The 22,680-nt window shown below is 38.7% G+C and overlaps 1 protein-coding gene and 1 long non-coding RNA gene across 2 annotated transcripts in view; one reads left to right on the top strand and one right to left on the bottom strand.

Moving 5' to 3' along the window:
- LOC140622268 (acidic leucine-rich nuclear phosphoprotein 32-related protein-like) overlaps positions 1 to 22,680 on the bottom strand; it is a 53,606-nt gene that overhangs the window by 766 nt on the left and 30,160 nt on the right. The window lies entirely within an intron of this gene.
- The window catches only part of LOC140622269 (uncharacterized), an 85,892-nt gene that overhangs the window by 37,589 nt on the left and 25,623 nt on the right, over positions 1 to 22,680 (top strand). The window lies entirely within an intron of this gene.

Raw genomic sequence — 22,680 nt, 5'->3', positions numbered from 1 at the left:
TTCCGAGTGATATTAGGAATATTACTCATGTCCTGGGTGTGCCAAAATGTCTTGGTTGGCATATTAATGAATAAATTAAGTTTATTGTGGGTTTACTGGAGGAGATTCTGATTTTTTTTTTGAGATTTTGCTTTACCCGATCTCAATAACAATAGTAAAAAAAAATGATGAGAACTCATCTAAACTAAGCATGTACTATATGAAAGACTGCTAAATATTTTATATGATTATTTTATCTGGTAAGGATTCACCTTGTTATGAGGCAGATAGTGCTATTATTCTCATTTTATTTTTTAAGATTTTATATATTTACTTGAGAGAGAGAGAGAGCAAGAGCACATTAGCGGGGGAGAGGGGCAGAGAGAGAAGGAGAAGCAGGTTCTCTGCTCAAACCCAGGACCCTGGGATCATGACCTGAGCCTAAGGTAGACATTTGACGGAGCCACTCAGGCGCTCTATTCTCATTTTATATATGAGGAAATAGATACTCTGTGTTATTCATTTTCTTTTGCTTTGTAGCATATCATCACAAACTTAGCAGCTCAAGGTAACACCTACTTATTAGCTCACAGTTCTCTAGGGCAGAAGTCCTGGCATGGCATGACTTGGTTCTCTGCTCAGGATCTCACGGTGCCAAAATCAAGGTGTCCACTGGGCTGCTTTCCCATCTAGAGCCTCTGAAGAAGAATCGACTTCCAACCTCATTCAGGCTGTTGGTAGACTCTCATTCCTTGAGACTATAGAACTGAGATTCCAGTCTCCTTGCTGGAGGTCAGTTGGGGGTTACTCTCAGCTCCCAGAGGCCCCCTACATTTTTTGCAATGTGGCTCCCTATATCTTTAAAGCAGGCAACGTGAATATCTCCTGTCAAATCTCTGTCTCCTTTGTCTTTGACGCTAGAGACAGATTTAAAAGGTGTTTCGGTCAGGTCTATCTTTCTTAAAGTCAACTATACCTTATGACATAATCTAGTCAGGGAGGGACCGTCCTGTCATATTCACTGTTCACACTCACACTAAGGAGGAGGGCATTGTACAAGGGTTGAGTCCTTGCAGGTGATCTTAGAACTCTGCACAACTAAGTTACCTACACAGCAGAGCTGAAAACTGGCCAACTCTAGAGCTTTGCCATATAGTCCCGTATATTGAATTTAAAGAGACAGATTAGTGGGAAATGTCTGGCCATTATATTATTGAATGGTACCTCTTGGAATTCTGGGGCCATCCTGACTAGACCATGTCATCTCTTACTTCATTCTAAACCCATATCTGTTTCATGACCTTTAAATGTTATCACCATGATACATGCCTTTAATTTAAAAAGTCAGGGAACACCATAAAGCTTACTTTTATTTTTTATTTTGGAACAAATTTAACTTACAGAAAAGCTACAAAATTTAGAAATTCCATGTACTTACCATCCAGGTTCCCTAATTGTTCATATTCTATCACATTTGCCTTATTAGTATCTCTATGTGTATATTATTTATTAATAGCTTTGTAGAGATACAATACACCATAAAATTTGCCTGTTAAAAGTGTACAATTCAAGAGGGGGGAGAGGCAGGGAGGAAAGTAGACAATTTAGTTATTTCTACAGAGTTGTGCAATCATCATTCTAATTTTCTTTTTTTTTTTCATCTTTGAAAAGATTTATTGTTCACTTTTGAACACACGTTGCAAGGAGGGGACAGGTCCAGCCTGGGAGCCTGCTCCATCATTCTAATTTTCGAACACTTCCATTATCCCCCAAAGAAACTTTGTATCCATTATCAATCATTTTCCTCCTCCTACCACTTAGCCCAAGCCAACCACTGATCTACTTTTTATCTCTACAGAGTTGCCAGTTCTGGCCATTTCATATAGACAGGAGGTGCTACTGCTGAATAATTTATCGTGGTATTGGTCCAGGGGTGAAATGATACCCAAAGTTGCTAAAGTCTCATTTAAAAAAGAATGTAGTATTAAGTTGATAAAGCATTCTTTCTAAATCCTTTAAAATATAATTTCTGGGACATCTGGGTTCCTATAGTTGATATATTAGTAATTTATTGTCCCAACTTCAACAAATTGTTAAAGACCTTCAGAGTTTTAACAAATTTATTTGCTTATTTATTTTTAAAACTTTGTTTTCCTGGGGATTCAATAGACTTTATTGTTCTTAGGTGTAGCCTGAATAATGACAATTTCCTTTTTTACTGTTTCTTTAAATATACAACATGCAACAATTCTGTATTTTAAATATTTAATCAAAACAAGCTTATAACAAAATGTGTGGCTTTTGGTGACTGGTTTCTTTTAATTAAGCAAAAAGTTTCTGAGTTTATCCATGTTATAGCACCTATCCATACTTAATTCCTTTTTATGGCCAAATAATATTCCATTTTATAGATGTACTGCATTTTATCCATTCTTCAGTTGATAAACGTTTGGGTTGTTTTGCTTTTCAGCTACTATGAATGATGCTGCTGTGAACATGTATGTACAAGTTTTATGTGGGCATAAGTATTCATTTTGGGGAGTAGATACCTAGAATTGGGATTTCTGGGTCATCTGGTCACTCCATCTTTAACATTTTGAGAAACTGACAATCTGTTTTCTAAAGTAGCTGTACTATTTACCTTTCCATTGAGCAATGTATGAGCATTCTAATTGTTCCACATGTTCATCAACATTTACTATTGCCTATCTTTTTAATTGTAGTTTTCTTAGAGCATGTGAAATATTATTTCATTGTGGTTTATTTGCATTTCCCTAATGACTAAAGATAATGAGCATTAAGAACAGTTCATGTTCTAATTGGCAATTTATTTATCTTTGTAGCATTGCCTATTCAGATCATTTTCCCCATTTTTAAATTGTTTTGTCTTTGAGCTGTAAGTTATTTGTATATTCAGGAGTTCTTTATGTATCACTGGTGTCCTTTGAAGCACACCATTTAAAATTTTGATGAAGTTCCAGTTTATCTATTTTATGTTCTTAGTGACTTGTGCTTTAAGTATCATATCTAGGAAAACATTACCCAATTCAAAGTCATATTTGCACTTTCAAAGAGTATTAAAGTTTAGTTCTTACATTTAGGTTTGGATTTTTGGGTTAACTTTTAACATGTGAGGTAGAAGTCCAACTGTATTCTTTTGCTTGTCAATATCTGGTTGTCCAAGCACTGTATGTCAAAAGATGATTTTTTTCCCCATTAAATTGCTTGACATCCTGTTGAAAATCAATTGCCCATAAATGTTTGGGTTTATTTCTGGATTCTAAATTCTATTCCATTGATCTTTATGTCTCTCTTTATGTCAGTACCACACATTCTTAATTACTGCAATTTTGTAGTGTGTATGAAATTGGCAAACATTCATCCCCCAACTTAATTCTTCTTTTTCAAGATTGTGTTGGCTACTCTGAGTCTGTTGTATTTCCATATGTTTTTTAAGATCACTTTGTCAATTAAAAAAAAAAATCTTCCAATGGGATTTTGATTACATTGAACCTGTGGATCAATTTGGAAAGTTTTGCCATCTTAACATGAAGTCTTTCCATTCATCAACAGAGATGCCTTTCCGTTTATTTAAGTGCTTTTCAATTCCTTTCAACAACATTTTATAATTTTCAGTGTGTAGGTCTTGTACTTCTTTTGTTACTTTTATTATTAAGTATTATTCTTTTTGATGCTATTATAAATGAAATTGTTTTTAAGTTCATTTTCAGATTGTTCAAAGCTAGTGCATAGAAATGCAATTGACTTCTGTAGGTTGGTCTTGTGAACTATAACCTTGCTGAATTCATTCATTACTACTACTCTCACGTAGAGTATTTTCTACGTGAAAGATTATTTCATCTGCAAATAGAAGTAGTTTTGACTTTTTACTTTCTATCTGAAAAGTCTATTTTACCTGGCTAGAAACTTCTAATAATGCTTTTATATAAAACATTTTTCTTCTGCTTCAAGATTCAATCCAAGATTGTGGTCTGTGTATACCAATAAAGTTCAATAGACACCTCCAGTCTGGTAGTTTTCCTTAGTGTTTTCTTGTCTTTTGTGACTTTGATATTTTTGAAGAGTACAGGCTACTCATTTGCTAGAATTCTTCAACATTAGTTTGCCTGATGTTTTCTCATGATCAGATCCAGGAAGTGACTTTTGGTGGGAAATCCACAGAAATGGTTCTGTGCACTCTGAATGAGGCATATGTAATGTTGTTTTGCCCCATTACTCATGATAACCTCTAATGTTTTGGTAGAGTTATATCTACTCAGTTTATCCACTCTAAAGTTTGTCAATAAGTGTGTGTGTGTGTGTGTGTGTGTAGGTATATATACATATATATCTCCTGTTATTCAACAAACTCATCCACTTGGCCTATCATCCATTGATGATTCATTCCTGAATCAGTTATTATGATAATTGCTAAATACCAATTATTTTATTTTTATTAGGCCTTATATTTTATATTTATTTACTCATTCATTCATTCACTCATTCATTTTTATTTAAATTCACTTTGCTAACAAATAGTATAACACTCAGCGCTCATTTCATCACATGCCTTCCTTAATGCCCATCACCTACTTACCCCATCCCCTCATCCATCTCCTGTCCTGCAGCCCTTTGTTTCCCAGAGTTAGGATTTGTCTTCCTTTCTAATTTTTCCCCACTCAGTTTCCCCCTCTTCCCTTATGGTCTCTTTCACTATTTCTTATAGTCCACATATGAGTGAGACCATATGATAATTGTTTTTCTCCGATTAACTTATTTCACTCAGCGCAGTACTCTCCAGTTTCATCCACAATAATGTAAAGAGTAGGTATTCATCCTTTCTGATGGCTAATATTCCATTGTATATATAGACCCCATCTTCTTTATCCATTCATCTGTCGAAGGACATCATGGCGCCTTCCACAGTTTGGCTATTGTGGACGTTGCTGCTAGGAACATCGGGGTGCAGGTGTCCCATTGTTTCACTCCATCTGTATCTTTGGGGTAAATATCCAGTAGTGCAATTGCTGGGTCATAGGGTAGCTCTATTTTTAACTTCTTGAGGAACCTCCACACTGTTTTCTAGAGTGGCTACATCAGCTTGCATTCCCGCCAACAATGCAAGAGGGTTCCCCTTTCTCCACATTCTCCCCGACATTTGTTGTTTTCTGTCTAGTTAATTTTAGCCATTCTCACTGGTGTAAAGTGGTATCTAATTTTGGTTTTGATTTATATTTCCCTGATGACAAGTGATATGGAGCATTTATTCACATGCCTGCTGGCCATGTGTTCTTTGGAGAAATGTCCTTTCATGTCTTCTGCCCATTTCTTGACTGAAAGTTTATTTTTGGGTGTTGAGTTTGACAAGTTCTTTATAGATCTTGGATACTAGCCTTTTATCTGATATGTCACTTACAAATATCTTCTCCCATTATGTAGATTGCCTTTTAGTTTTGCCCACTGTTCGCTTTGCTGTGCAGAAGCTTTTTATCCTGATGAAGTCCCAATAGTTCATTATTGCTTTTGTTTCCCTTGCATTTATAGCTGTGTCTTGTAAGAAATTGCTGTGGCTGAGTTCAAAAAGGTTGCTGCCTATGTTCTCCTCTAGAATTTTGATGAATTCTTGAATCACATTTAGATCTTTCAATCATTTTGAGTTTATCTTAGTGTATGATATAAGAGAATGGTCCAGTTTCATTCTTCTGCACGTGGCTGTCCAATTTTCTCAACACCATTTGATTAATATACTATCTTTTTTACATTGGATATCCTTTTCTGCTTTGTCAAAGATTAGTTGACCATACAGTTGAGGTATGGCTTTCCTTCTCCACTTTAAAAAAACACTCATTTTTATATAAATATGGAATTATGAATTCCTTTTTCACTCAGTAAGTTGCAATTATTACTCACCTTATTGATTTTGATGCTAAAATTATTTAACTTTTGGCTAATTGGAGCCCCTTCAAGCTAGCTGCTGTGCCCTTTTCAGTTTCCTTCAGCCATTTTATTATAACAAGATATTCTAGGCTTGTCTTGTACTTTTTCTGTTTAAGCCCCGGAATCAGCCATTTCTCCAAGGAGTGCTGAATGTTTTTTTTTTTTTTTTTTTAATTTACTAAGAATTAAGAATATTATTTAGAAACAAAGATCTAAGTACTAGATGTTCTCATTGCTACTGAGGTATTATTACTTCTGAGCCTCTCAGAGGGCAGAGGTAGGAAAGATACCTTCAAACATACACACATACACATATACTTGCATCTATACCTGTTTCCATATGTGATTTTTAAAAATGAGCTTACACTAATATATCCAAGTATAATCCAACATTACAGGGTTCATTTAATATTTGTCTGTATCTTTCCATATTTGGACCTTGTTCTGTAGATGTTGCTGACCTGAGACTCCTCAAAAAAAAAAAGATAAAAGATAACCAGTATTTTGTAAGAGAATAAAAAGGGGGTGGGGAAGAAGAAGTGAGAAGAGGGAAGGAGAAGAGGAAGAGTCCATAAGGGCTTTGATGAGAATCTGTACAACTGCCAGGCCATGCCCTTCACAATGTCTCCAAAGACAATGACTTTCAACCCTTCAGCTGTTTCTTCTGATATTTAACTTCATGCTAATACTCTTCATTCTTGATTGAAAATAAGAAGTAGATATCAACTGTAGCCTTCCCACTGTAGGGGACTGTTATTTTTTTATACCACTGATAAACTAAACTTTACTTGAGCAATTGGTTCTTCTGAGGGTCTTTTTGGATGTTAACAGAAGACATTGAGAGCTATGATTTCTGATATTGCTCCTGTTTCAAATTAATTCCCACATTTTATTGCCACTTGCTTTCCAGAGGAGTTATATGTGGTCAACACTTGCAAAGCAAAAGATATAATTTTTGTAGAAAAGTTTATTGAAAAGATGACTTGATGACAAATTGTATCCTAAAGAGGGATGGATAAGACACTCTGGAATAAGTTTGACTGAAACTAAACATTAGTCAAGTCTACTCAAAATATTTCTGGGTGAAATGTAAGCTGGGTATACAGAGAAATAACAATTGCACAGAAGTAATTAAAGAACCACCCATAAGAAATTTTATAGAATAATGTCAACAAAGAGCTATACTAATAAAAAGCACTACTAATACTGCAAATTTTAAGTATAATTTCCCTTTGGAAAAAAATTTTTAGTACATTTTCCCTGGTGTATTCTTCTATTTCTCCTAATCATTGACTTCCTACCTAGTAAGTATTAGTAAAGGGTAAAGCCTCTGAAATGTAAAAATTTTGAAATGACATTTTTCCTTTTTTATATATTTCAAAACAACTGAATACAATACAAAGCTCAATATTGTGTCGGTGTAACTGAACCAATGTGAAGTTGCTTCCTGGTGAGTCACAGAAACTGCACCAGGTGGTTGTGGCTTAAAGAGCACTTTATTTGTAGCAAATAAGGAGGTCTTGGGAAATGGCTTCCAAAGCCATGACTCCCCCAAGAGAGGGTAAATGGGTACCTTTTGTTTAGGGTTAGGATGAATATTTAGATAAGGAAGCCTTGTCATCATATGTAGAGGTGGACATAAAGTCCCTCACATGCCTTAAGGAAACATGCCTTAGATACATTGTATGTTATGTAAATCAGGCTGATGTTCCTCCTTGGGCAAAGATTTTAGTATCATAATGAGGTAAAGGTAATTGTAGATCATTCCAGAGGTCACTCTGTGGTCCATCTGTACAGGTGCTGGTCAAAAGGTTTTAGTTCAAAAGATCTGGATGGTCTGTGCCACCAGGAGGCTTTGGAGGGCAGTGGCCATCACCTGAGGGGTGGTTTCAGGTTTCATTTGCCTGAGCTCAGAGGTGAGCCAGAAAGAATTGCTTCAGGAAAAATGTGAGACAAACGTTAGTGAGTACAAGCAGGTGGGCAGCAAAGGTCGGTCTCGGGGTCAAGCTGGTGTCAACAGCGCCTGCATTGCAACATGGCTCTGTTGTTACTAAACACAAACATATATTTATGATCGTATTTAAAATCTGATGCCAACCAAGAGCAAATAGTGTTGGTTGGCTTCAGCTGGAGTTAATATAGAGCAAAATTACATGTGCAGGTTGTTCTGTGCATATCAGAAGGAGAGAGATAATAGTACTGTGTCCTCTTTCACTTGGGCCTTTCTTAGTAAGAAGAACACAGGAAACTGTGTGGAGGTTGATTTTCAAAACATCTTCCCAGAGCATTAACTAAACCACAAAATTGCACTCTTTCTTTCTAACCATAGCCGTGTTGTAATGGCGACATTCATCATTCATTATTACTGACACCCAGGGACCATGAGAAATTCAGCAAAACCTTTTTTTAAACCTCAATTTACAGTCCCTGGTGGGGTGACCTTGGACAAGTGAATCAAGTTATTTTTTCAGCACAGTTACCTCGGTGGCTGTACGTGAAGAAGAATATTTCCCTTGCAGGTTGTTATGAAGATTAGGGAAAATGTTTTACAACCGTGTCTAGCTTGCAATAAATGGTAGTTGTTGATAATCTATTCAACACGGAAACAGAGCAAAAGAAAATTAAGTATACAGGCACACACGGAGTAGGAAGGGCGAACTCATTTGCAGTGAAGAATTTGAGAAATGTGTTCTAGGCCCGGAAGAATTGGGTTAACTTATCACAAGTGGAGTGTTTGTAACCGAAAGGTGAGAGGAAGATTTCAGAGGCTTGCTCAAGCCAGAGAGGAGGCAGGCATGTCACACTTTTTTCTACGTCTTTTGTTAGGAGATTCTGTGCTGGAAACTTTGCAAATCAGATTTTGTGCAGTGTGACAGAAAAGGAGATAGGAAGTTTAAAACTTTTTGTTTGGTCCTTCAATACATTCAGAGGCCTTTAAATATTGCCCTTGACATATTTGTATGGATGGTTGAAAGAAGATAAAGCAAATTCTAGGAATGCAATTTCAAAATTTTAGTCACATAGGACACATAGGAGAAATTTTTGCAAAGGAATTGTTTCAGATGGGGCAGCCTGGGTCGCTCAGCAGTTTAGCACCTGCCTTCAGCCCAGGGCCTGATCCTGGAGACCCGGGATCGAGTCCCACATTGGGCTCCCTGCATGGAGCCTGCTTCTCCCTCTGCCTGTGTCTCTGCCTCTGTGTGTGTGTGTCTCTCATGAATAAATAAATAAAATCTTTTTTAAAAAAGGAATTGTTTCAGATCAAGAACTTTCGAGAATTAAAGTTCTCTAATGGAACCAACTTGTCGGATCTTTTATGACTCACAAGATTCAATTTGCTACTGAGATGGCAAGACATTGAATGCAGTTGTCTTAAAAACTCAGGGAAGGAAAACAAGTCTGTTATTGATTTGTTCAAGGAGGTGGTAGCTCAGATTCAAACTGATTATGTGTGTAGTTGGGATGCCAGTTTGATCCGCAGCTGTGTGCACTGCTGGAGCTGAAACATGACTGGGCATGTCTGGAGGACGAGTGGCACTGGTTCACCAGAAATCTATATTAGAAATGAAGCCCCTTTTAAGAGAAAGTCATCCTAAAGGAAAGAGGAGTCGAGGCATGGGGTAGGTCCATTGGCAAGGACTCTGTCACCCAAAATTGCCAAGAGGCAATTTTGCATGTAGCATGGTTGATTTTAGATTTTCAACTCCCTCCAAACCTTCCACCAATTTCCTGGGATTCACGTTTAGGGGACTATAAATCTTCTATTTTTTTTTAAATCACAAATTCGTTTCTCTTAACAGCTATTGGAGTTACTGAGGTATAAATAGTCCTTTTTGTTTACCCATGTGTCACAGTGTAACACCAAAGAGTAATAGAGGAAGGGGGTGTCCCGAAACCCCATCCACCCACTTCCATTTCTTCATGAACTGTGCATGAACTGTCTTCCCTGAGCTGAAGACTCCAGGGAGCCAAGATCCCTTTGGCCACTTAAGGGTTCTAGACAGTGGTGGGGTGCCTGTGAGGGTCGTAGTGACAATCATCAAGAGCTGAGTCAGCTGTGAGCCTCGGATGTTCTCAGATGGGAGGCACCTTCACTTGGCTACATGGAAGAAAAACAGGCCCAAGAGGGAAGAAAGGAAGAAAGTGGCTGACGTTCAGTCATTCAATAAGCAATTGTTATTATTGACTAATTGACTAAATCCCTAGAATATTTGGATGCCAGGCCGTGGAACAGAGTTGCAAGAGCCTGGCAGTCCTCAGGAGCCAGTGGAAAGTCAGTGCCCTGTGGAATATGGAATGTACTTCTTCTTTTTTAAAGATTTTATTTATTTGAGAGAGAGAGAAAGTGAGAGACAGAGCACATGAGCTGGAGGGGGAGGAGGCGGAGGGAGAAGCAGACTCCCTGCTGAGGGGGGAGCCTGACAGAGGGCTCATCCCAGGACCCCAGGATCATGACTTGAGCCAAAGGCAGATGCTCAACTAAGCCACCCAGTCGCCCCTGGAATATACTTCTTAATGTCAACTCCGTAGATGGATTTTGGTCTAATTACTACTGTATCTCAAGAGCCTACACTGGGAACCAGTGCATAATAGGAGCTAAAAAATATTTGTCATATTTGTTGGATGATTATAATCTCCTTTACCATCCTGGGCAGTCTGTCCAGTAAAACATGGCTTAATTGTTAATTTTATGTGTCAACTTGACTGAGCCATGGAGGGGCCAAATATTTGGTTAAACATTTTTCTGAGTGTGTTTGTGTTTCTGGTTGAGATTAACACTTGAATCAGCAGACTGAGTAAAGAAAGTTGCCCTCCTCCATGTGGATGGGCCTCATCCAACCCATCGGAGACCTAAATAGAACAAAAAAGGCTGAGTGGGAGAGAATTTACTTTCTGCCTGATGGTCTTCAAGCTGGGACATTGGTCGTCTGCCTTTGGACTTGGACTCAGACTGAACTATACCACCGGCTCTCCTGGGACTTCAGTTTGCCAACTGCAGACTGTGGGATTCTCAGCCTCCATAATCACATGAGCCAATTCATTATAATAAATCTCTTTATATAGAGAGAGACTGGTTTGTTTCTCTGAAGAAACCAGACTAATACAGATGGATTATATGTAGATTATGCTCATAGCTACTATTGAGAAGCCTCATTTCCTATTGCACAATTCTCTGAAGCCAAACAGAATCAAAAAAATATAATGTCATTTGAAGGAAATAAATAGTTTCAGAAGAGATTCATAGGTTTCAATGATTATGAGCTACACTTTGAGATACGGTGACTGCGCTAGCTTACAAGCTTCGAGGTGTATTTAAGTTGTATTTAGCGTCGCTCTGCTGCAAGTGGACAGAAATCCTATCCACCCAGAAAATGCATTAGTATCTCTGAAGCTTGGGCAACACTTCCCTCTAGGGGAGAGTATTTTCTTCCATGACATTGATGAGAGCAAAAGGGAGAGGTATTTATATCTTCAGTGGTGATGAAGTCCCTGGGTCAAAATTGAGATGTAGGGAAGTGACTCACCAGGATGGCGACAGAGGTTGTAACTGACATTGTTCCTCCCCTCACACACACAAGCTATTCGAGAAAAAGATTCACGGATTGAATTCTAGAATGCCAAAGTGAGGCTGCATTAGAAGGGTAAGAGAAGCGGCCCCCCAGGCAGTACTGCAAAAAGATCTCCCTTAGGCCTGTGGTTCCTCTAATGAAAAAAAAGAACCCACAGGGGAAGACAGCCAGCTCCACCACCACTCATTTTAAGTTCTTGTTAGGAGCACCGACTCTGATCTTGCACCGCGAGGACTGCAGGGCAAGCTGTATGGCTCAGCCACTGGGACTCTGTGATGGAGAACGGGGAAGGCCTTGCAACAACCAGAACAGGGATCTTGGCCAACCAAGTTCATACCTGCAGGATCCAAGTAGTAATCCTGAGCAGCAGTTTTGCTCATCTGCACAACCACGTGGGGGGGAGCATTCTGACCAGGGAACGTGTTGGGTTCTGGGCTGTCCTTTGGTGTTTTGTCTCCTTAGACATCACTCTCGGACATATTACATGGTATGTTTGCTTAGTTTATTTTCTACAGGACTAAAATGGAAGCTCCGTGGGGTACAGTAGTTATTGTCTCTTGTGTTTCTAACTACAACCACAGCACCTAAAACAGTTCCTGATACACAGAAGGAACTCAGTATACTTTTGAGGGATAAACAAGTAATTGAATGAATACTATGAAGATGTGTCTAGGAGTAGGATATACTGAAATTGCTTGTCACAAAGCCAATAGCATTGAAAAGCTTTTATAAGTCTCCTGAATATGAAACTTATTTGCTTATTCTATAGAAATTGGTGCAGTAGGTATTAATTTGCTCTTCATTTCTCTAAGGCACATTTCCATTGTGCACTTCTGTTTGGTCCAAATGGTAGGAAACCCAGTGTCATTCATCACTGGGCCTCCTTCTCCTTTGCCAGGGTTGTGTAAAGATCCTGGAATCTAATGAAATCCAGAAAATTTGGCAAGAGCCGTTTGGTTTCTTTCCACCGGGATGATGACTGATATACTTGCCCGTTGCTTTGGAGGCAATCTGCTCTGTGGCATCTCTGCCAACGTTTGACAAAGAGACTTTACCAAGCTTAGAGCCTTGATGTCTTGGATATAGGCTCCCTGGTTCACTATGGCAGCATGCCCTCTGTGGTTTTGCTAATATCCATGGTTGCTGCAGGGAGTGAGGCATGAGCTCCTAATTCTCAAAACCTTCAAATATCGTCCCCTTTGAAATCTAAGGGACTAATATTCTCCCAAGGGCTGCTACCACTGTGTTTTCTCTCCCCTTTAAAGAGTTGGGTGTGATCTCTATTTAAAAGCCTTTAAAAAGGTAATGTTGGTTTCTCTCGTGCAGGGTGGGAAAAAGATGCCAAAACAGTCAGATTTTCTATTAAAAAATATTTTGTCAGAAAGGATTTTCCTAGTTTTGCTGAAGGAAATGTCTAAGGTGAGGTTAGCAGCTTTGCTAAGGGCTGGCTGAAAATTACAACGGGATACGCTTGCTGAAATTAAAGAGAACATCAAGGTTTGAATAATGACAATGGTTAACCAAATCTGATTCATGTAAAGTTTTTTGAGAAAATATATTAACGGGAGGCAATAATACAGATTACAGATTTCAATTATGTATTCCTCTCAATCTTTCTATTTAGTTGGAAAGATTTTATATTAAGTGTCAAAGTGCGCTCTGCATTCTGTGCCAGCGTGCAAACTATTGGTTACTGGCTCACAACAATATAATATTGAAGAAAGTACAGAAAGTTGAAGTATTTAGAAACCACTATAGTAATTGGCATACCATCGTATCCAAGCTCATTCATGATCAGAGAATTCATCTTGTTTAATGGAATATAAATCAGTTCAAATGCTGTTGAACACAGGTGTTGACTTGCTTGTGGTTTAATTGTATACTGGTTTTGTGTAATATTTTCAAATTAGTTTGTCAGTTATAACTCAACTGTATAAAAATCTGAGAGCAGGTAACCATTAAATATTTACAGCTTATTTTTAGTTATTTTATTTTTAATTCCGAATTCTTAGATTTACGTTTAAGTTTATTTGATAAGTAAAATTTACATTATTCATATTTAATCCTAATTTACAGATGGGCTTTTTCTAAGCCTAGCACACTAGATTTTTTTTTGTCAAGATAAAAGATATTTTTTTTCTGAATGTGATGCTAAAATATTAAGTATTACCAAGAAAGGAAGACCAAAAGAACCCATACTAGTTTTTTTTTTTTTTTAAATTTATTTATGATAGTCACAGAGAGAGAGAGAGAGAGGCAGAGACACAGGCAGAGGGAGAAGCAGGCTCCATGCACCGGGAGCCCGACGTGGGATTCGATCCCGGGTCTCCAGGATCGTGCCCTGGGCCAAAGGCAGGCGCTAAACCGCTGCGCCACCCAGGGATCCCCCCATACTAGTTTTAATTGGAAAAAATGAGGCTTCATGTATTTGGAGTTTAGTTCTGTGGCCACTATTGATGGAGTAGTGCTGAAACCTCAATGTGTTACTTGTGAAATCTACTGGCCCTAATGAAGTAGCAAAATTAGAAAAACTTAAGCAGGATTTGAACTTATAGCATAAAGAAATATGTTCAGATCTAAAAAAAAATATTTGAAGGAAAACATACTGAAATAAGAACCTGACAGTGGTACATGTTCACTATTTCATACATAAAAAATATATTTCACATATAAAGATTAGTGCTTTATGGCTTACCTATAATGCAGCACTCTATACAATTGCTGAGGCTTAAGCAAAAGACTATATTGAAGATTTTTGCTTGGAAATATTGGGTCGCTCTGCCACACAAAGGGAAATCAAATACTTTCCAGTGACACCACAGCCTGACATATTCACGAATGGGAGAATGCTATGGAAAACCCAAGTCAGAACCAATAAAACTAGCAAAGTATTTTCCGCTAATAATAGATATTGCTAAGAGGGCAATTCTTTTATATTTATATATTTGAACGTGATGGTGATTATTCTGTTAGCAGATGTGATTCAGAACTGAAATTTAATTTAGGAATAAATTCTGATGGCATAGTTGTAACGACAGGAAAATAATCTGGAGCTTTTGCCAGTTTTGGAATGGAATTTACTGCTTCCAACCCTAATAAATGTAGCCTCAGGGGGAAAAAAAGGTGAGCTGAGCTGACCAGGAGACTAAGTAGTAAAAGTTGTAAGTTACGTAAATGCAAACATGTTAAATTCAGGATTATTCCCTTTATTACATGAGAAAGAGGAAGTGAATCACAAACAACAGCTATACATGGTGACAGATGGTTATTGAGGGGGAAGGTTCTGGCCCGATGCTTGAGTTATGGAACAAAGTCTTAATGTTTCTGCAGTGTAAGAAACCAGTTTGGTCTCGAATTTTTAAAGATCTTTAATAAGCTGCCAGGCTTGCTTCCTTGTCTTCTGAGTTGCTTTTTATAAAAACCAACTATTTCCGTGATATTTAATTTTTCCATGCAAGGAAGGAATGGCAACTGTTTTCTAATGGAAAATGAGATCAGAGGCCAAAATGGACACGAGAAGCTTGCAGGAGTAGTTTCTATAGATTTTTATGGCATGTCTCGTAACTGAACAATTTTCTGTGAAGTAGGTGATGATCTTGAAGAAGCAATCAACTAAATAAAATTTCCATAGGTTATTTTTAGAGTCAAAAACAAGGAACGGGGCATCTTTGTTTTAGGATATGGATATACTATTACTATTAATAATTACTATTATTCTATTCACCTTGACTTTTTTTTCTTACATGGCTCCCTCCTGTTTAATTTCTAGAAAGATTAGATAGCATAATTTAAAAAATATGTCATTTAGTATTTTTCTTTGCTAAAAGCATTCGTCATTTGACATTCTTCTTTTTTTTTTTGGCAAACCCAATTTTTTTTTTTCCAATTCTGCTATATATGCCTAATCCTTGATGTTGATGGTGTTGGTGGTAGTGATGCTGATGATTCTGCTGCAGGTGACTATAATTTAAATATCTACAGTGTGAGTCTCTTTTGTTCTCCTGGAATAGCAGGTTGTAATCCAGGTGTACCATTGGACTTTCACTCACCAACAGTGCAAGTTTAGTCTCTTGAGATACGTTGGTAGAACCATAAAAGCTTTTAATATGGGATTTTAGTGGAGGAAGATGTTCTGGCAAAAACTATAGTTAGATATTGCACTGCCCCAAATACCACTTTTTTAAAAAAAGATTTATTTATTTATGATAGACAGAGAGAGAGAGAGAGAGAGAGAGAGGCAGAGACACAGGAGGAGGGAGAAGCAGGCTCCACGCAGGGAGCCCCACGTGGGACTGGATCCCGGGTCTCCAGGATCCCACCCCGGGCCAAAGGCAGGCGCCAAACCGCTGAGCCACTCAGGGATCCCCCCAAATACCACTTTATACGTTTCTCATCCTCCAGCTTGAGATCTGCAGTTAAAAAAAGTCTGATTCGTTTGCTCATTTAACAAATCCTTATGAGCCTATGAAGGTTTATACCGACACTGAACATCATTCTCTCTATTTCTCACTTTCCTAAAAAAAGAACAGTCACCCTATTCTGATGATTAGTGCAGATATATGGTGTCAGCTCTGAGCTTAATAGTCTGTATTGGAGCAGAAGCTGATATTTAGAGGTTTTGGAACCATAATTCTAAATTTTTGTTCCATCCTGTAGATTAGAGAATAAGGTATGTCCCCCACATTTCATTTTGGCTCATCCCTTGTCTCTCGTCTCCCTCTAGTCACCTGTCACCTTCATCTCTCCAGATACTGCACTTTTGTAGGTTTAAAAGACTTCTGCTGTTGAGACTCCAGTGGGGAATGGTGGTGTCCGGGCTTTATAAATACATGGGTGAGGAGGATAAATGTCCGGTGGAGGCCCCAGGGGAAAGTAATCTTGCCTTCTACGCAGCATATGACTAGTTTCCTACTAGGCTTCTTGTGAGGTCCCCTCTGATTGATGAAAACACACCCTGGGCTCCCGGAGACCCTGTATAAATGGGACACGGGTGAAGCTGTGAGATTGCAAGTGATGTAGTGAGCCCACGGGTTTGGCCATCACAGGGCCTGCGATGGAGCCAGCGACACTCAGTAGCTGAGGAGCTCGGGGAAGTCACCCTAACCTCTTTGGATTTCAGTTTCCTGAACCATAGAATGGGAATGATATTACTCCAGAGGCAAGTTATGAAGATCCCATGCAATAATCCAAGAAAGGTTTAACATCACATATACAAGCATACTGCTTCATAGTAATAAATATTCTACAGTCCACTCAGGGGTTCACTCTGCAGTTTATCCCTACGGCAGCTGCATCAATCAGTACCTCTCAATGAGAAACAGCCTTTTTTGAACTTTGTACAATTTTCTAGATTTTTCTTGACATTTTAAAAGTCTTTTTGAATCTCTCTCTCTCTCTCTCTCTTTTTTTTTTTTCTGGTTTGTTTGTTTGTTTCTGGTTCCCCAGGGAGCATCATTTCAAATTTAATTTGAGTGCTCTTCAGTGCTTTCCTCTGCTTGGAATTTGCTCTTGCTGTGAGGCTAGTTGCATATGCACACAGCTCCAGGCTGCCTGGGGTTCAGTTTTTACTCGGGTCTCCCAGCTTGGCCTTGATCCTCACCTGACCTCTGGTACCTCCTTGGGAATCTGCTTTCTCCTCCATCTCCCCACCTTGGATCTAATTTACCTCTTTCTCTCCAGTTGGTTAGATAATACTATACTTTTCACTTTCTTCTGTCAGGGAAGAGGGAGAAGGTCTCCCAGTAGAGGAGTACAGGTTTCTACTGGAGAGTTTTCATAGGCTTCCCAGAGTCCCACCCTCCAGCTATTCCCTCCTCACTTCTGGTCTGCTGCAGTTTTCCCTGGCACAGACTGCACCCCTGAAGCTATCATGACAGGATCCTTGCTCATTTACAAAGATTCTTCTTTCAGAGCACCCACCCCCCACTCTCTTTTGTCTAGCACTCTTGTCCCTCATACCATCGAGATGCACCTTGTCTTCTATGAGCCTCTGGAGCAGTATGCAAATCAGAGGTTGTGCCTGGATACCGGATACCGGTGGGTGGACTGATAAATTCCTTATGTCAAAGTACCAGAACCTCACCTAAGATCCTCATTCACTTTAAATAATTTAAGTGCAAATAACAGACCTGTTTGGAAAATAAACATTACATAGGCAATATTAGAATATGCATCTCCTCAAAAAAAACAAAACCAAAAACAAAACAAAACAACTCTTTAGTATTAATACAAGTCCTGATGGATTGACCTTGTTATTATTATAAAATGTAATCTTTTGTTCCTAGCAGCTTTTGCCCTAGCATCTATTTTTTTCTTATATAGTCACATCAGCTCTCTTTTGTTTACTGCTTTCCTATTACATCTTTTTCTGTGCTTTTATTTTCCATCTATTTGCCTCTTTGCATCTAAAATGGGTTCCATCTGGACACAGGTAGTTGGATCCTTTTTAAAAAAAATTATCTGCCTTTTGACCAAAGTGTTTATTTATTTTTAAAGATTTTATTTGGGATCCCTGGGTGGCGCAGCGGTTTAGCGCCTGCCTTCGGGCCAGGGCGCGATCCTGGAGACCCGGGATCGAGTCCCACGTCGGGCTCCCGGTGCATGGAGCCTGCTTCTCCCTCTGCCTGTGTCTCTGCCTCTCTCTCTCTCTCTGTGACTATCATAAATAAATAATTTTAAAAAATATATTTATTTATTCATGAGAGACACAGAGAGAAAGAGAGGCAGAGACACAGGCAGAGGGAGAAGCAGGCTCCATGCAGGGAGCCCGACGTGGGACTCGATCCCGGGTCTCCAGGATCACGCCCTGGGCCGAAGGCAGGCACTAAACCACTGAGCCATCCAAGGATCCCTGACCAAAGTGTTTAATTCATGATAATTAATGTGTTCACTGAGAAGATAGAATAGTGAGATGTGTCTAGGCAACATCTCCTGTTCATCCAATTGACACAAAACAAAACAAAACAAAACAAAAAACTGCTATCATCCTTAACTTTACATGCAGACCCATCCAATGACAAAATAAAATATGTCATAAAATATTTTAATTACCAAATAGCATGACCTTAGCAATTTCTTTTTTAAACACTTAAAATTTTTATTCTATCTAGTTGACATTGGAGTCTCATGTACTCTTTCCCAAATTAATGTTTTCTCAATAATTTCATCTGAATCTTCACTTGATAGCTTCTTTCTTATTTAAATAAAAGTATCTTAAAAGGAAGCCTCATATCTATGGAGATAGAAATGCCTCTGCCATTTATATAACGTATCTTAAATAGAGTGAGAATCAAACATTGCTATTAAATACTAGCTAAATCCTATTGTCTGCCTCAGACTTTGATTCTGCAATTTACTATCTCTTTCTTAAAATACATTGGCAAGTATTAACAATGTGATAAAGATATCCCAGCCCTAAGCTGGGAATTTTTTTCTTGACTTAAAGGAGAGAAATAAAACATTTAAAAAGGAGAAAACTTCTACCCCTGTGATTTGGTGTTATTTAAAGTAACCACTTGAAATTCCTTGTACACAGTCCATGTTTTGCAAAAATGCTTACTGGTAAGAGCCGGCCAGGCACTGCTTACATGTTTCGCCACATGCTCTTGACATAGAAAATATTTGAGGCTTACCTCATTGAACTTTGAGGGAACTTTGCTCAGTGAACTTTGCTCATTGAAGCTGGGCAACTGAGGATGTAGAGTAGCATACAGTGGTGCTTTTAAATTGACGTTGGTGCCTAAACAACTCAACAGAATACAACAGAGGAAGACCCTTGTATTGAAAGGCGCTGGATTTTGTATTGAAAGGAGCACTGGTTTCTTTGAGTTGCTATATATGACTTCAAAGCAAAGATAGAAACATTATTTGTGTGACTGTACCCACTCTTCTTTTGTTACTATCATCACTCACTGAACAAAGTCACCCCTTTAGTCCTCACAGGGATGAATTCACAGAATGTTAGCGTTAGTTCAGTGAAGACCTTGAAACTCCATGTTTTTCCCAGGAGCAAGCTGAACCCGGATAGGGGAGAGTCATCCTCTGGGGATCTTCTAGCTGGCTTAGAGCAAAACCATGCCGTCGAACACAGTCCCATGCCTTTCCCTTACACCAGCAATTTCTACCCCTGGTCGTGGGCCTTAGAACACGCAAAGAGGTTAGCAATAACCAGTGACCTCTGAATCTCACCCAGATCGATTAAATCAGAATCTCTGGCGGGCGGGCGGGGGGGGGCAGTTAGGACACTGATAATTTTGAAAAGCTCCATGCAATTCCAATGTGAAGTCAGGGCTGAGAACCTCATTTTATGCCACTCTCTTGCAGAAGAACAGTATTGGCAAATATTAGCTGATGAATTAAAATTTTCTTTTCTTTTCTTTTAAGATTTTATTTATTTATTTGTGAGAGACAGTGAGCGAGAGAGGCAGAGACATAGGCAGAGGGAGAAGAAGGCTCCATGCAGACAGTTCAATGTGGGACTTAATCCTAGGACCCGGAGCTGAAGGCAGGTGCTCAACCACTGAGCCACCCAGGTGTCCTCGCCCCCCAATTTTTTTTTTCATGCTTCATTTTCCTTTTGTTCCTGAAGTATCGATGATGAAGCACCTATTGCTTAACGGTGGGGAGATAGAAAACCAAGGACGGGGACGCCTGGGTGGCTCAGCAGTTGAGTGTCTGCCTTCGGCCCAGGGCATGATCCTGGAGTCCTGGGATCGAGATCCACACCAGGCTTCCTGCATGGAGCCTGCTTCTCTCTCTGTCTGTGTCTCTGTCTCTCTCACGAGTAAATAAATAAAATCTTTTAAAAAAAAGAAAACCAAGGACTTAAAAGTCATGTTTAGCTTTGATTTTTAAGATAAACTTCAGTAAGTGTATAGCAGAAAGGATAGTTTTGAAAGCAAGGCTTATAATGGCAAGGACTAGCCATTTGAGAGAGAACAGGTTTTCCTGAGTTCCAATATCTTCAAGTATCCAGAGTCAGATAGAATCAGGCCTGGAGCATAAGAAGTGAAACATAAAAGAGGAAGGATTAAGGATATGTTGAAAGAGTCCTTTCCAACTATACAGGAATGAGGGTAAAAACCACAATGATGATGATAACTTTTGGGGGGTAAAAGTGGGAGGGTGAAAATGGGGGACTGCTGGGAAAGAGGGGTCAGAGAGAACTGGAAGCAAATAAGAAATGCACATCTTAGGTTGATTACCTGGTATCAGTCAGGGTTCTCCAGGGAAATAGAGCAACTAAGATGAAATAAGGTGTGTGTGTATGTGTGTGTGTGTGTGTGTGTGTGTATTTATTTATTATTAAGAAATTGGCTCACACAATTATGGAGGCTGGCAAGTCCAAAATCTGCAGAGAGCCAGAGAAGAGCCAATGTTACAGTTTCAGGCCGAGAACTGTCTGTTTGCAGAATTTCGGTAGCTGAGTGGGTAGAGGGGTGGGTGGGTGGGGAGGTGAAGGAGGGGTGGCCTTTTGTCCCATGTAGGCCTTCAACAGATTGAAGGAGGCTCACCTCAGTGTGGATAGCAATCTGCTTTACTCAGAGCCTACTGATTTAAATGTTAATTCCATCCAAAACAAAAAACTTCCCAGAAACATCCAGTATAATGTGTGACCCACTATCTGGGCATCGTGGCTTAGTCAAGTTGACACGTAAAATTAACCATTGCACCAGCCATACACTCAATTATGCTTATATGATACCTATCTCCTCCTGTCTCCTTTCTGCTCTGTCTCATTCAAAACTCAAGAAAGAGGAATGTCTGCTGCCTGATGGATTTGAGGGCCCAAATGCAAAAGGAATCCAGGAGACAATTCAGTAGTCCAGAGGGCCAGACAGGTATGAGGAACCTTACATGCCAAAGCCTTACTTACTACTAGAATTACGTTTTTAAAAAAGAATGACGTAGAAGTTACGTATTTGATAGCATGGGATCTAAACATGCTAGTACAGGGTCTTGAGTGTTGTGGCTGCTAAATAAAGGTTAGCTGCCCTGGAAACATTATAAAGTATCGGATTCATATCTGGTGACTAGCTTGCTGTTCCTACTCTTAAATCAGAACTAGATTACAGGTACTCTTGTCTAGAGCAGGGGGCTATGGAGTGTTACGTATGAGAAGAACCAGGGGTAGGGATGTGCAGAAACCTTCCCCCAAAGTTTAAAGTATTGGAAAAACAATCATGATAAAACTCATTTGCTTTTTATAAATTTATTTCCTTTCATCAGTAGGCCATTTTCTATGTTTATCCATAATAATTTGCTGAGAGAAAAAGACACAAAGCCTTTTTAAAATGTGTTTTAGACAGATAATGGTTTTAAAAGCAGGGAAAATATATCTAGTCATTGAACAGGTATGGGCTTGCAAAAAGGAAATAAATGAACCTTTTAAAGCACAATTTTTCATCAAAATGAACTTTATTTTTAAAAAATGATGGCAATACACCCTGTGGATACTTAATATAAATTCATTTGAAAGGCATCCTAGATCTTGTTACCCAGTGATCAATTGCTTTGTCTTTATTTTTATTTTCGAAAGCCAAAGAGAGAAGCCATAATTCTTCTGCATAATATAGACCAATATTAGCTATTTGCTTGAATTTCACAGCTCTGTGTTACAATAAATTATATATTCATATTTGTTTCTTACTTTTTAAAAATATTTGTTTCTAGTTTTATTCCTTACTTTTTGCAACTAACTTTTGCTCCGTAATTAGCTCTCTGTGTTATATAATATGCAGAGGGAATATCATTAACTAATTCTGACTATATTTGGAATAGATTGAGAATCCGTATGAGTGAGATCCGTAGAACTTACTCAAGATATTGTTTTAACTGTTTATAGCAGATTTTTTATGTAGGTGAAATTCAGCTTAATGTTAAATATGAAATCTATCAGTATATTTGTAGGTATGTATGCAAGCAGCATGTACTCTAATATTGAGAATAAAGTGAGACTGGCACGCTATTTAAATGGCACTTTGGCCATGGGACTGAAGAATACCAGAATCCTGCCTCCGAGTAATACCTCCTATAATTTTCTGGAAGGAGATTAATGACACTGACTAAACAAAATAACATTTTTATTACAAATTAGCTCTCTGCCCCTCAAGCCATTGACAAAGTCTAACAAATTATACTGGGATCTAGTAGAACTTACACCCAAGCTAGATACGTGTATAGGCACCATCTTACT

This window comes from Canis lupus, chromosome 31 (assembly GCF_048164855.1).
Source record: "Canis lupus baileyi chromosome 31, mCanLup2.hap1, whole genome shotgun sequence".
Taxonomy (NCBI): Eukaryota; Metazoa; Chordata; class Mammalia; order Carnivora; family Canidae; genus Canis; species Canis lupus.
Note: the sequence above shows the minus strand (reverse complement) of the source record. Positions and strands in the feature narration are given on the sequence as shown.